Here is a 15,132-nt window from a genome sequence, read left to right on the forward strand (position 1 = left end):
TGTACCAATGAGGGAGTTTTTCTTTTGCTTTTCAAGGAGAGGAGCAAACGGGGCGGGGGGGTTTGTGCAGGGAGAAGGGTGCAACAATGAATGAATGGAATTCCAAAATCTCTGTAGATGTTCATTGAAACGAAAAATAAACAAACTAAATTTACAAAAAATAAAATAAAAAATAAAAAAAAAGATGATCCATTCCCACAGTGAGTCCTTTGTTTAAGGGAAAGAACAAAACTATCCTGGAAGGGGATTTTACTCTTCCCTAAAAGGATGCTAACAAGCAAAATAATGATGCATACTAATATATTTGCTTGCATTTTGCATGATGCTGTCATTTCTCCTGCTTGCTTTGCACCTGTCAGGAATATTCTGGCAGCAACAGAGGCCAGATCCAGAGGAAAAAAAACCCTGTTGCTGAGTCCTGTTTCAGTCTGTTGCTAGAGAGACAGGAAAGTCAGGAGAAAGACAGGGAGGCAAAGAGATTTGTTGAAATACTACACAGAAATTGATGTAAAAAATATATACTTCCCATACACACACCAAAGACCCTGAGTCCTGCAAGAAGGTGGCATAAATTATATCAATGAATCATTTGCACAGAAATAGGCTCTCAGTTCTGACAGACAGCAAGGATTTAGGAAGATGGATTCCTCCTGGCTTCAACAAGAAGCTGAGACGAGGAAGCCAGTGGTGCTTGGGGTTTGGCAGAGAATCCCAGATGCCTTCTCCAACATGCTGACTTGGCAAAAACGCCATCCTCCAGGAGCCAGCCTCTCTGGAGACTATGATTTTTAAAGAAAAACAAACCTGTATTTGAGGGAAAATTTAATCTCTTGGACTCTGACTCATTTACACCCAACTCATAAAAAAAAAGTCGTTTTGCTTTGTGCTATTGGATGGTCAGTAAGGTAGAGTCTAATTTAAGAACAGTCCCTGGTCTTGGAAAAAGGCCCAAAGGCTCAGACAGTTTCTGCTTTGGTAATGAAAGGTGGGAGGTTATTTTGTTGAGTAAAACTTCTCCCTACTCCAACTACTTTTTCCATCATCAAGTCTCACGTGTACTTATAGATACACTCAGCTGAGGATATGGTCTGTTAAGAGGTCAAAGAGATGGGATGCCCAAAAGACTTTCCCAGTAAAATTAAGTTGGGTAAACCTGAAACCATAGCAGCTAAGATGCATGATCACTTACCTTAGAGCACAGGCTCTGGAGGCAGACCACTTAGAGTCCAAAGCCTGGCTCTGAACTTTTTGAGCTTCTGTTTTCTCATGTGTAAAATGTGGATAATGATAATACTATCAGTTTCCTAAATTGTGAGCATAGTCTACGTTGATCTTATAAAATGCTTAGCATAGTCACTGGCAGAAGGTAAGTACTTAGAATCAGTGAACTGTCAGACACCTCTGCATATTCTCTTGGCCTCCTCGGCTCTTGTCCTGGTTGTCACTGCAGCTCTGTGTCATACTGGAGCAAGTTCACATTGTGATGTCTGGCAGCATCGTGTGACATGTGCCTCTCGCCTCCCACTCCAGAAACTGCCTGTTGTCATAGACCGAGTTCTCCAAAAAGCAGATCCAGGTACAGATCTTAGAGGTGAGGTGACCATAAGAACACTAAATTATGGAGTCGGGGGAGTCAGACAGGGACAAGAAGGTGCCCCTAAGGGTGTGTGACTGGACAGTGGATAACTGAGGTTTGCACCAGCGGCCTCTAGGAGACTACATCACACACTTCATAGATGGTAAAGCAATGAGTCAAGCCATCTGCTCCCAAAAGTGTTAACTCCATCATGTGGGTCGCCTGTGCCTCTGTAACGGGAGAGACCCTAGGCTACAGATGCTTGCATAAGCAAGTCGAATTTAAGTAAGTGCTAAGAGGACACCCTGCAATATGTCACCCCCATGACTCTGGACCCTCACAAGACCATATCACAGGACCACACGCAGGGACCACACATGTGCAACTAGGATGTACAGGGAAATTACAGACCCCTGGCTAGAACCTTCCAGGGTCCAGTGGGGAAGACAGGAACTGACGGGAAAATTCTTGCTTTCTTCTCTAGAGATGAATTCTTCTGAGAGCCAGTTTATATATCTTCATGGAGAACAATCTTGTAAGCTCATGACATCCATCCTTGTCACCCCCCTCCCTTGGTGCCCACTCCCCCAGACCTCATTCTTCTTCCCTGGAATGAAGTCATTACAAACAGTCCTTGCCCTCGAGTTCTGCCTTCTAGGGAACCCTGGCTCAGACAATGGAGCTGGTCTTCTTGATGCTATGTCTCCATGATTGGGGTACGAAGTCTCATGAACCTTCCTAAATCATCCAGAAGACGAAATCCTAGAACTTGAGTGCCCCTAGCAAGAACGGAGCCTTCAGGCAACAAAATTAGTAAAGTCCTCAACTATTAACTTAAAGATGAGCAGTTCAAACTCACCCAGAGACATTTAGGCAGAAAGGTCTGGAAATCTCTTTGAAAACAGTTCTCTGATAAACATGAAGTTGCTGTTAGTCATAATCCACTTGGAGAACAAGAAAGATACCACTCCTAAAGAGAATAGTCCACAAGGCAAACCCAGCTCCTCACAATTAGAGAAAGTAGGTTTTTGGCAAGAGCTGGGATAGTTGGGCAGAGGACAAGGAACTGCATTTAATCTCTTCCTGAAGTGGGGCGACAAACCTAATCACTCGCTTTTATCTCTACTAACTCGGCCCTACTCCAATCCGTGACCAGTGTGGGTAGAAAATAAGAATTGCATGAAGGAAAATGATCCTTAACAAAAATACAATCACCAGGCAGTTACTGAAATTAACTTCAAGTATTTGGAGGCTAATTTCAGTTTTTCTATTTATACATATTTCATAGAGGAAATTAAGTCCTTTCTTTGCTGTAAAATCCACATCTGGCATGGAAGGCAACCTAGAGCGCACGTGACTGTCCTGTATCCTGGCGCTGGGGGCTCGTATCCCTGCTGTGCAGCTCCTCACTCCAGCGGGTGGCTTGCACCCTCAGTCCCGGACAGATACCTCCCCAACTGTCAATTCCTACTCTGTTTCTACCAAGATGCACTCTGGAAAATGAATAATACATCACTTTGTTTTCGTGAGGGTGCAAAGCGACTCTTTCAGCAGCCAAAGTGAATATTCAATGAGGATGGCCATGCAGCAGCCCACTATGAAGGGGCACCATCATCAGTGACCCATGTGATGAGATTTCAGAGGGCTCCTTCTGCCCAGAACTCATCCACAGAGTGGGATCTGAAATGCACAGAAGGGGAAATCGCCACTTATTGAGCACCTGTACACCAGATTCTACACTCAAGATGCTCTGTAATTGTCTTAGGCTAGGTTCTCTAAAGAAGTGTAATTAATGCAACATATGTACATACATAAATGTATGTGTGAGAAATAGATCTATTATACATGTAATATATATGTTATTTGTTGGTATTGTTACTAGTTGCCATTGACACCTAACTCATAGTGACCCTAGGAACAGCAGGTCTGAACTCTGTCCTATGATGATCTGTCCTCACACTTCCTGACACACTAGAGCATATTGTCACAGTCACTGTGTCAATGCCCCTGGTTGAGGATCTTCTTCTCCTTCTCTAACCCTCCACCCTTCCCAGCATCATGTTCCTCTCCAAGGAATAGTCCCTCGTAGCAACATGCCCAAAGTACGTGAGGTGAAGCCTCGTCATTCTTGCCACCAAAGAGCACTCTGGCTACACACTCTCCAAGACATGTTTGTTTGTTCTTTTGACAGTCCATGGATGTCCAATGCTCTTCTCCAACAGCACAACTCAAAGTTGTCAATTTTTCTTCTGTCATCCTTATACCTTGTCCAGCTCTCAGATGCATAGCAAGTGATTTGAAAGACTATGACCTGAATCAGACCCATCTTAGTCCTCAAACTGACATCATTACTCCTCAACAATTCGGGGAGGTCCTTAACTACAGATATTTCCAACTGCAATGCATCTCATTATTTCCTGACTGCTGGTAGCAAAGGTGTTAATTGTGGATCCAAGAAAAATAAAGTTGTCGACAATTTTATTCTCTTCTCCATCCATCATGAAAACAACAAGAAGCCACCAGAGCTTCCAGACCATATAAATAAAATATATATAATATACATTACATATAAAACTGTGTCTGTTCCTTTTCAATCTATATGCAGAACAGATCATTCAGGAAACTGGGTTTTATGAGGAGGTATGTGGCATCAGGATTGTAGGAAGACTCATCAACAGCCTGCATTATGCAGATGACACAACCTTGCTTGCTGAAAGTGAAGAGGAGCTGAAGAGCTTGCTACAGAAAGTTGAGGACTATAATCTTCAATATGGATGGAAACTCAATATCAAGAAAACAAAGATTCTTACTACTCTTCTACTTGGAAACACCATGATAGAAGGAGAGGTGATTGAGGTTGTTAACAGTTACAGCTTTCTCGGCTCAACAATCAATACTCTTAGCACCAGCAGTCAAGAAATCAAAAGACAAATCGCATTGGAAAAATCTGCTATCAGGGACCTCTCTGGAGTACTGAAAAGCAACGATGTACTCTAGAGACTAAGGAGCACCTAATCCAGGCCATGGTCTTCACAATTCCCTTCTATGCATCAGGGAGTTGGACCATGACTAATGATGATAGAAGAATCAATGCCTTTGAATTGTGGTGCTGGGGAAGAGTCTTGAATATACCATGGACTGCCAGGAAAACAAATAGTTCTATCCTGGAAAGGGTAAAACCAAGTTTCTCTTTAGAAGCTAGGATTTTTAATCTCTTTCTCCCATACTGTTTGGGCATGTGGCCAGCAGGGACCGATCCTTGGAGTAGGACATCATGCTCAGGAGGGTAAAGGGACAGCACAGGAGAGAAAGACACCAGATGAGATGGATTGATACAGTAACTTGGGCAATGGGTGTAGATGTGTCAGAATCAGTGAAACTGGCTCAGAATAGGGCAGCCTTCAGAGTTGTTGTACATAGGGTCATTAGGGGTCGCATGATGGCATATCATATACAAAACACATTCTATATAACTTCAATCCATGTTGTATTAATATTTTATTTATATAAATTTTATAGAATTGGGTATGATTGATAGTGATCCTATGAACAATAGATCTGAACCCTATCCTACCTATCCTGTGCGATCCTTATTATCTCTGACACACCTGAGCCCATTGCTATAGTCACTATGTCAATCCATCTCATTGAGGGTCTTCTTTCCTTTCATCCTCCCTCTATCTTTCTAAGCATCATGTTCCTTTCCAAGGAATAGTCTCTCCTAACAACATACCCAATATATGTGCAATGAAGTTTTGCCTCCAAGGAACAGTCTGGCTGCACTTTTTCCAAGACATATCTGTTTGTTCTTTTGCCAATACATGAGGTATTCATTCTTCTCCAACATCACAACTTACAAGTGTCAATTATTTTTCTGTGCTCTTCATTCATTGCCCAACTCTCAGATGCATAGAAAGTGTTTGATAAGACTGTGGCCTGAATCAGGTGAACTTTAGTATTAAAACTAACATCATTACTCCCTAGCACTTTGACGAGGTCCTTGACAGTGGATTTACCCAATGCAATACATCTCTTGATCTCCTGACAGCTAGTTGATAGCAAGAGGGTTGATTATGGATTCAAGTAAGATGAAATCATTGATAATTCAATCTTTTCTTCATCCATCATGATGTTGCTTTATTGGTCCAATTGTGAGGATTTTTACCTCTTGATATTGAGATACAATCCCTTTCTCATTCTCTGTGTGTGTGTGAGAGAGAGAGTGTGTGTGTGTGTGAGAGAGAGAGAGAGAGAGAGAATGAAAACAAAGATATTTACCTGAAGTTACTTATAGGCTTGGAGAATCTGGTAAGTCCCAGGTCTGAAGGTGTCTCTTGACTCATTTAGCAGGAACCTAAGAACCCAAGAGCAGCAAAGTCAGACAATAGGCTCCTAGCTTCTGAGGCTGGTAAATACAAGGTCAGCAGGCCATATGGCAGGTCACTGGTGGAAGTTCAAGGAATCCCAATTCAAGGAATCGCAATTCAAGGAATCCCATGTCAGATGAGAGAAGTCAGATGTAGACTGAGCAAAAATCAAGAGAATTTTGCCAGATATTCATATATTTTCATTGTAGGTTACACACACCTCTAGATAAACTCCCTTTCAACCGGTTGACTGCTTATAGCAGATCTTATCATGAATGTGATTACATGATATAATGTCTCACCAAGGAAATTATTACATTAGATTAACTATCATCCAAAAAATGATTATACAAACCTAGAAAATCATGGGCAACCAAGTTGACACACAACCTTAACCATCACCAAAGTTTAACTTCAAAACAAAATCACTTTAATGATATGGGATTCCAACTAACAGTGGTCTTATAGAAACAGGGTAAGTTTTTAGGGCTGTAAATCTTATGGAAGCAGCCTGTTGTTTCTTTCTCTCAAAGAGCAACTGGTGGGCTCAATGATCTATACCCTGTTATATCTTTATCATTTTATCACTATCTTTAATCACTCTGTCACCAGAGCCCCTTGGTTGAACTCAAAGGTCAGTAAGGTCCAGGTTGGGTTTTTTGTTTGTTTTAGGGTGTGTGTGTGTGTGTGTGTGTGTGTGTGTGTTAAAGAGAGAGAATTACAGATAGGACAGGTTAAATTTAGGTTCAGAATGAGGGGAGAGGGCACTTTAAAAATACATTTCATAGGATCCCAGAATCCTACTTTTACAGACCGTCTTGAAGCACCATCACTCAGTGATCTGAAGCATGGTCTCATAAGTCTAAGTGCCTGCTTAAACTGGCTTTGAACTGGTTTTGCTTCAAATAGGCTACAGGACCTTGGGCAAATTCTTAATTCTAGTCCTCAATTTTCTTGTCTGTCAGGTGGAAATTAATAAAACTGAAGCAAGGATTAAGTGAGATAATGCATGCACAAAGGGTTTGGCAAAGTGTCTGCCATGATATAAGCGCTCAATCAAGATGAGAGCTGTTATTGTTGCATTGCTGTTACCTAGATGGACCCAAGCAAGAACTTTCAAGAAAAGAGCTAGCTCACAAATGGCTCTTGGTTTTTTTTGCTGTTAAACCAATTCTGTCTTATCTCAACTAACTCATTGTCATCAAGTCAACTCCATCTCCTCGTTGACCCTCTATCAGGTTTCCAAGGCTGTAAAGTGCACAGGAAGAGATTACGCATCTTTCTCCTTCAAAGTCCCTGGTGAATTGGAACTGTCAGAAAAACTCGGCCTTTAGGTTAGCAGTGCAACTCTTTAACAGCTGTGTCACCTCTGCCTCATATCGTTTCCTCAGCTATACTTTTCTTTATCTTTAACATTTTATGATGACGTTGGTGAAAGTTTATAGAATAAATTGATTTTCCATTCACCAGTTTATACGTATTAGGCTTCATGACATTGATTATAATCATCACATTTTAAGAGCACTCTCCCCACGCCCTTTCGGTGCTTCCCTTTTCTAATTATCCTTCTTTTCTATTCCTTTCTGCCTTCTCAGTTTTGTCCCTAGGGATACACTGCCCTTCTGCTCTTGCCTGGTTGATTGCTCTAAAGAGTTTGTTCCACCCTAGTGTTAAAGACCATCTTATATTGTTGGTACCATCACGTCACTCAGATCCATAAGAGCCATATGTGTACCACAGAGTGGAACTGACCCTGATCTTGTGTATCCTCACAGTCTCCACTGTACCTGTTTCTGTAGTCACCATGTCAAGTCCTCTCTGTGAGGGTCTTCCTCGCCTCCTCTGACCCTTCATCTTTTTTTATTGTCCTATCTGTTGTTAAGTTAGAAGTTGCAAGGATGTGGGGTCGGGGGGGTGGGAGGAACAGGACACATGATTTTAATTTTTGGCCTGAAGAGTATCTAAAAGCCATCGTCTCAGACATTCTTTTATTATTTTTTTTTTTTCGTCTCAGACATTCTAACAGTCACTATCAGATAAGTAAGGCTGGTCTATTTTATAATTTTGAATATCTTTCCACAATTTTTTCCCACTCTAAGAAGGAAAAATTTTTCTCCTGCAATCCCTTTCAGAGCAGAAAGTGTGGTAACCAGGTACAATAGACTTTAATCTTTGTGAAAGGAGACTGTCAGGTCTTTTCTCCCTCAGAGCAGCTGGTGGTGAATTCAAACAACCAACCTTTTTGTTTGCAGACAAGAGCTTAACCACATGCTTTAGTGGATGATTTATAGCTCTCCTATACTTTAAAAGAATCTCTCTTCCTTATAAAGAGCATTTGGCTGCTAACCAAGAGTTGAGAAGTTCAAACTCATCAGTTACCCTGAGAGAGAAAGATGAGGCAGTCTGCTTCTGTAAAGATTTACAGCTTTGGAAGGAAGCCCTATGAGTAGTCACCCTCTGTCCTACAGGTTCACTACAAGTCAGAATTGACTTGAAGGGAGAGGGCTTGGGGTTCTGTACATTGTCAGTAAGAATTATATCCATGAGGCAATGAGACAGTTTGGACTAGTAATAAATTGTAAGCCTAAACACACATTCAGATTCAGTCTTTTCCAAACCTGGAAACAGTCAATCCTTGCCCCTAAGAAATCTTCCACTTATATCTAAAATTTATAAAATACTCGAACACCACAACAACATAAAGGTAAACAATCCAATTGAAAAAATGGGCACAGGATATGAACAGACACTTCACCAAAGAAGACATTCAGATGGCAAACAAACAAAACCCCCAGCTCTAAGAGAGATGCAAATCAAAACAACCATGAGATATCATCTCACCCTAGAAAGAAGAGCAAAATTAACAGAGCAGCAAACATCAAATGCTGGCAAGGTTGCAGAGAAATTGGAATGCTTATTCATTGTTGGTGGGAGTGTAAAGTGGTGCAACCACTATGGAAGGCTGTGTGGTGCTTCCTCAAAAAGTTATAGATAGATATAGCATTTGACCCAGCAATTGTACCACTGATAATACACCCTAAAGAAACCATAACTGCTACCCAAGCAGATATATGCACACCTATGTTTATTGCTGCTTTGTTCACAATAGCGAAGAGCTGGAAACAACCCAAGTACCCATCAACAAATGAATGGATAGAGAATCTCTGGTATATTCACACAATGGAATACCATACTACATTGAAAAACAAAGAACTCGCGAAATATTATACAAAATGGGTGACCCTGGAGGACATTACGGTAAGTGAAATATCTCAGTCACAAATACTGCATACTGCCACTGTTGTAAAACAAGACTGACATAAGGGTTGGGAGGAGATTGAGAAAGATGGGATAAATAAGGTATACTGCATTGAAACAGATGAGAGAGAGAACTGTTTAAAAGGGATATATGATTAGGTATTATTGTTATGTCAAGAAGACAAAGATTCTCACCACTGGACCAATTGGTAGCATCAGGATGGATGGCGAAGAGATTGATTGTTCACAGCTTCAGTCTGCTCAGCTCCACAGTCAACACTCTTGGCACCAGCAGCCAGGAAATCACAAAACGTATTGCGATGGGAAAGTCTGCTGTTAGGGACCTCTCTAAAGTACTCAAGAACAATGATGTCTCTCTGGAAACTAAGGTGTGCCTGATACAGGCCATGGTCTTTGCAATCACTTGTTATGCATCAGAGAGTTGGACAATGACTAGGGAGGATACAAAGAGAATTGATGCATTTGAGCTGTGGTGCTGGAGATGAATATTGAATGTACCATGGACTGCCAAGAAAACAGACAGATTCATCCTGGAGAGGGTAAAACCAGGCTACTCCTTGGAGGCAAGGATTCTGGGACTCCGTCTGACATACTTTGGACATGTTGTAAGGAGAGACAGGTCCTTGGAAAAGGACATCATGTTTGGGAGGATGGAGGGACAGCACAGGAGGGGAAGACCCTCTATGAGGTGGATTGATTCAGTGACTGGGGTAATCGGGATGGGTGTGTCAGAGGCAATGTGATTGGCACAGGATAGAGCAGGGCCTAGGGCTATTTTATATAGGGTCACTATGAGTTGCAAACAACTCGACGACACATAACAACAACAACAACATTGTTGTTATGACAGGAGTCAGAATGAACGTAGCATAGTGAAGTGGACTTGGGAGAGGGATTGTATGAAAATGTTTTTCTTTTACTTTTCAAAGAGTGAACTGAGGGGGAGGAGTGGACAGGGAGAAAAGTACAACAATAAATGAATGGATATCCAAAGTCTCTGTAAACTTTCATTAAAATTATTTTTTTTAAAAAAGAGGAAATCATCTTCCCTAAATATGCAAATGTAAATGTATTAGTGCAATGATCACTGAAAAGCCCTGGTGAAACAGTAGTTAAATGCTTGCCTTCAAGCCCAAAGGTCTTCAGTTTGAATCTACCAGATGCTCTGTTTGAGAGTGATGAGGTCATCTGCTAAAGATATCTTTAAAAATACTCTGTCACATAGGGTTGCTATGATTTGCAATTAACTTGAATACAATGGATTTGGGGTTTGTTTGTTTGTTTGTTGGGTTGAGTTTTCTGTTTTAAATAAAAATATTTTCTGTGATCAAACCTTAACACTGGGCCTGATTTTTCTAGTCATACACTTCAAATGCCTCCTTGCAGGCTTACTGAGACTTGCTTACAAGTACAATGAAGACTGTGAATCAGATAAAATACAGTGTTCAGGGCATACAAGAATAATTGCTTTTCAATTCTCCATTTGCATTCAGCCTGATGAGACCTTGCACACAGCTCCTTACCCTGGGGGAGAGGGATAGCATTTGACAACAGTGTTTAGGATTCGAGTTAAGTTGGGAAAAAAAGAAGTAACCAACACTAGAAAATTACAATTGGAAATGGAATGTTTCTTGAGCTTGAAATATTCGTTTACTGTGGCTTATCCATCCCTCAAAGCCTTTACAGCCACAGATTTGTCCCTCCTTTCTCTTAAAGTTTGAGTTCAGCTCCAGCCAATGCTGTTTTCTGCACTGCCTGCTGGACAAACAGCAATGGCTCTTGGTCTTGGATTCATAAAACTCTTTAAAAACTGTGAATGCTCACCTCCCCAAGAAATTCAGAATTTGTCAGTCTGGGTAAACTTAGAATAATTGCTTTTTATTTTTTCTAGAAATAAAATATATACATGAAAAACAAACAAAAAACCCCAATTCTTACTGCAAAGTTGATTTCAACTCAGGGCAACCCCATATGTTATAGAGTAGAATTGCTTCCTACCTTGAATTTTTGGGGAGGTTTGTTTTTGTTGCTGTTGGTGTTAGGTACCATTGATTCAAGTAGGACTCATAGTGACCCTTTGAACAGCCAACCTGAAACCTGACCTATCCTGTGTCATCCTCATCATCTCTTGACACTAGAGCCCATTGTTGAAGTCACGGTGTCGATTTATCTCCTTGAAAGTCTTCCTATCCCTTGCTGACCTCTCCATCTTTCCAAGTATGATGTCTCTTTCCAAGGAACAGCCTTGCCTAACCACATATCCAAAGTATGAAAGACAAAGTTTCATCATTCTTGGCTCCAAGGAGCACTCTGACCACACTCTTTCCAGGACATAGCTGTTAGTTCTTTAGGGAGTCCATGGGATAGTCAGTATTCTTCTGCAGTGTCACAACTCAAAGACTTCAATTCTTCTGTCATCCTAAGACATTTTCTAGATCTCTAATGTTTAGCAGGTGATTGAGAAGATGAACATGGTCTGAATCAGGCACACCTTAGTCTTCAAACACCCACCATTGTCCTTCAGTATTTTGGAGAGATCCTTAACAGCAGATTTGCCCAATGCAATACATCTCCTTATTTCCTGACTGCTGGTACCAAAGATGTTGAGTGTTGATCCAAGCAAGATGAAATCGCTGACAGCTTCAATCTTTCCTCCATCTATCATAACTATTAGGGCTGCAGAGCCCTTTCCTTCCTCTCCTGGAATGGCTACTGAAATGATCCATTCACAGGAAGTAGCAGCTGTGCTTTTTCTCTCTGCCAAGGATGTGAAACTACCCTACCCCCTTTCCCAGAAATAGTTATCTGAGACCCCAGCCCACTTCCCTATCTTGTAGAAAACATCTGTGAGCATCCCCTTCCCCAAGTTCCTTGTAAGAGAATATAAAGCCCTTTTCTAACTTTAAGTGGGGGCTGGTTTTGTGTTTGAGAGCCAGCCCCACAGTTTCTCCTCAATAAACTATCTTTCTTGGCCTGAACTGAGTAATATCTTTCCACAGTGACCTTATAATAACATTGATAGCTGGGCCTGTGTCAAGGATCTTTGTCTTCCTGATGCTGAGATGTAATCCATACTGAAGGCTGCAGTCCTTGCTCTTTTGCAATAAGCATTTCATATCCTCTTCACTTTCAGCAAGCAAAGTTGTGTCATCAGCATAACACAGGTTGTTGATGAGTCCTCCTCCAATCCTGATACCACACTTCATCTTCATAAAGTCAGGCTTCATGAATTATTTGTTCAGCATACTGATTAAATAGGCATGGTAGCATCTCTTTATTTATAAGGAAATAAACCCATTTTCCACACATGTTTCATTTGTTTGCAGTGTATTTTTTGCCTTTGGATTGTAAGCCCTGGACAAAGGAGCTGTGGTGGTGTGGTTAAGGCTCACATAGAACACTCGCATGCAAAGGTTTCTTTTCTTTCCCCTGGTCCTTTCTAGTATGCCCACAAAGCTCAATCTTATGCTTGTCTTATAAACATCTCATGTCTATGAATTTCATAGAACTGGTGTAACAAAATACAATCAAGGGAGCAGTTGACACAACTGGAATCAAGTCTTGCAGTTCTGTAGACTTAGAGTCTGAGGTTGTGGACTTGGCTGTGGCTGTTCCCTCGGAGGAGGGGAAAAGAAGCTACTTCATGCCTCTCCATCAATATCTGATCACTCCAGGCATTTCTTGGATCACTCTAGCGTCATATCATGCCTATCTTCTATGTTTCTTTTCTTTCATAGAAAAGCAGTCAAGTTATATTAGGACCCACTCTACTCCAGGATCTCCTGTTAATTGATAACATCTACAAAGACTCTATTTCCAAGTAAGGCTATGTCCACAAGTAAATCAGCACATTTTTTCCATTCACACTCACTCATTGCCATTGAGTTGGAACAAACTTGTAACAGACCCTCCACTGGGTTTGAAAGCCTGTAGATCATAGGGAAGGGATTGCACCTCTTCAAAAATGACATCTTTCTGGTACTCTCTGCTTTTAGCCAATATTCATTAGCATCGACAATGATATCCCCGGAGCCACAGCCTCTTCTAAACCAAATGAACTTCTGGAATTTCTCTGTCAATGTACTGTTCTTGCCATTTTTGGATAATATTCAACAATGTTTTGCTTGCTTGTGCTATTAATGATATTGTTAAATAATTTCCACATTCTGTTGGATCACATTGGATCTCTTCCAGTCAGTCAACCAAACAGCTGTCTTCCAAATATTTTGGCATAGAACGGTGGGCACACGCAGGCCTGCATCTGTTACATGAAACATATCAATTGGTATTCCATCAATTCCTGGGGTCTTTTTTTTTTTTTGCCAGTGCCTTCAGTATAGCTTTAAATTCTTCCTTCATTACTGCTGCATCTCGAGTATAAATATTTCAGTGTCAAACAATTCTTTTTGCTACAGTGATTCTGTGCATTCCACCATCTTCTTTTGATACTTCCTGGATCATTCAAAGTTTTGCCCAGAGCTTCTCAGTATTGCAACTTGAAGCTTGAATTTGTTTTTCAGTTCCTTTACCTTTATAAATACCAACCAACTTCTTCCCATTTTATTCTCCAACTTCAGCTCTTTGTACACTCTATTTGGCTTTGTCTTCTCAAGCTGATCTTTGAAATCTTCCGTTCATCTCCTTTGAAATCTGTTCATCTCTTTTACTTTGACATCTCTTCCCTTTGTTTTGTCTTTTCAACACTCTAATGCAATTTTCAGTCTATTTTGACATCCGCTTTGGTATTTTTCCCCCTCTCCTGTCTTTGTAATGACCTTTTGCTCTCTCTATGAATGAAATCTCTGATGTCATTTCATGACTCATCTGAACTTCAAACCAGGCCAGGTGCTGACTGTGTGTGAATCAGACCATCAATTACTCGTGTTCAAGTTCAAACTGAAGTGGATGAAAACGAAAACAAGTTCAATTTCCCTCACCCACCCCCATGATTATTTCCCCCTCCTCCTGCACATCCTCATCTCTCTGCTTCCATCCTCCTTCACACTTGGATCCTTATACTCATTATACAGTAATGGTTTTATACAATATTTGTCCTTGTGAGACTGAGTTAGTTGCAAAGACCAGGACCTGGATCAGGCATACCACAATCTCTAGACTGACTTCATTGCTCTTTAGCACTCTGGAGAGGTTTCTGAGAGATTTTCCCAATGCAATTCATCTTCTGATTTCCTGACTGCTAGTGTCAAGAGTGTTGATTGTAGAACCAAGCAAGCTGCAATTGTAAACAATCTCAGTTTCTTATTCATCTAGCATGATGCTGCCAATCGGCCCAGTGGTGAAAAAATCCTCATTTTTCTTGATGTTTAGCTTCAATTCATATTGCAAACTACAGTCCTTGACCCCCTGCAGCAAATGCTTCAGGTCCTCCTCAGTTTCAATAAGTAAGTTTGCGTTACCTTAGGCAACCAGATATCTTCATCAAATTCTAAGTTAGTCCAAGAATGTCACTAAAGCTTTGCTCGAGCGAAACAAGAAGTTGAGAAGCAGCCAGTTTAAGTTTTTAAAATTGTTTTCGCTTTGTTTTGCTCTTTAGGGGATTTTGAGGATGAGGGGACTGAAGGATTCAAATTAGCCTGCATGCACACACAGATCCTTGAGTGGCATAAATGATTTGCACCTACTTACTACCCATAAGTTTGGCCTTAGAACACATCCAGCAATGCTGTGGTTTAGTGCCTCTCTCATTTTCACCCCTTCCCTGACTGCTCAGCCCTACATTCATTTCCTCGAGGCTCACAAAATTCTTTATTTCCACTGGTGTGAGAAATTGGTAAAGAATAACTAGTTTGGGACAAAGACTGCAAGAATATTTCTAATAACTTTTAAAAATCTTGAAATTGTAATAGTTTGTGTATAGATTAAGTCAAAGTATCGTTATGTCAGTTCACC

The sequence above is a fragment of the Elephantulus edwardii genome, unplaced genomic scaffold (genome assembly GCF_000299155.1).
Source record: "Elephantulus edwardii isolate Elephantulus edwardi_28Jun2011 unplaced genomic scaffold, EleEdw1.0 scaffold00164, whole genome shotgun sequence".
Lineage (NCBI taxonomy): Eukaryota > Metazoa > Chordata > Mammalia > Macroscelidea > Macroscelididae > Elephantulus > Elephantulus edwardii.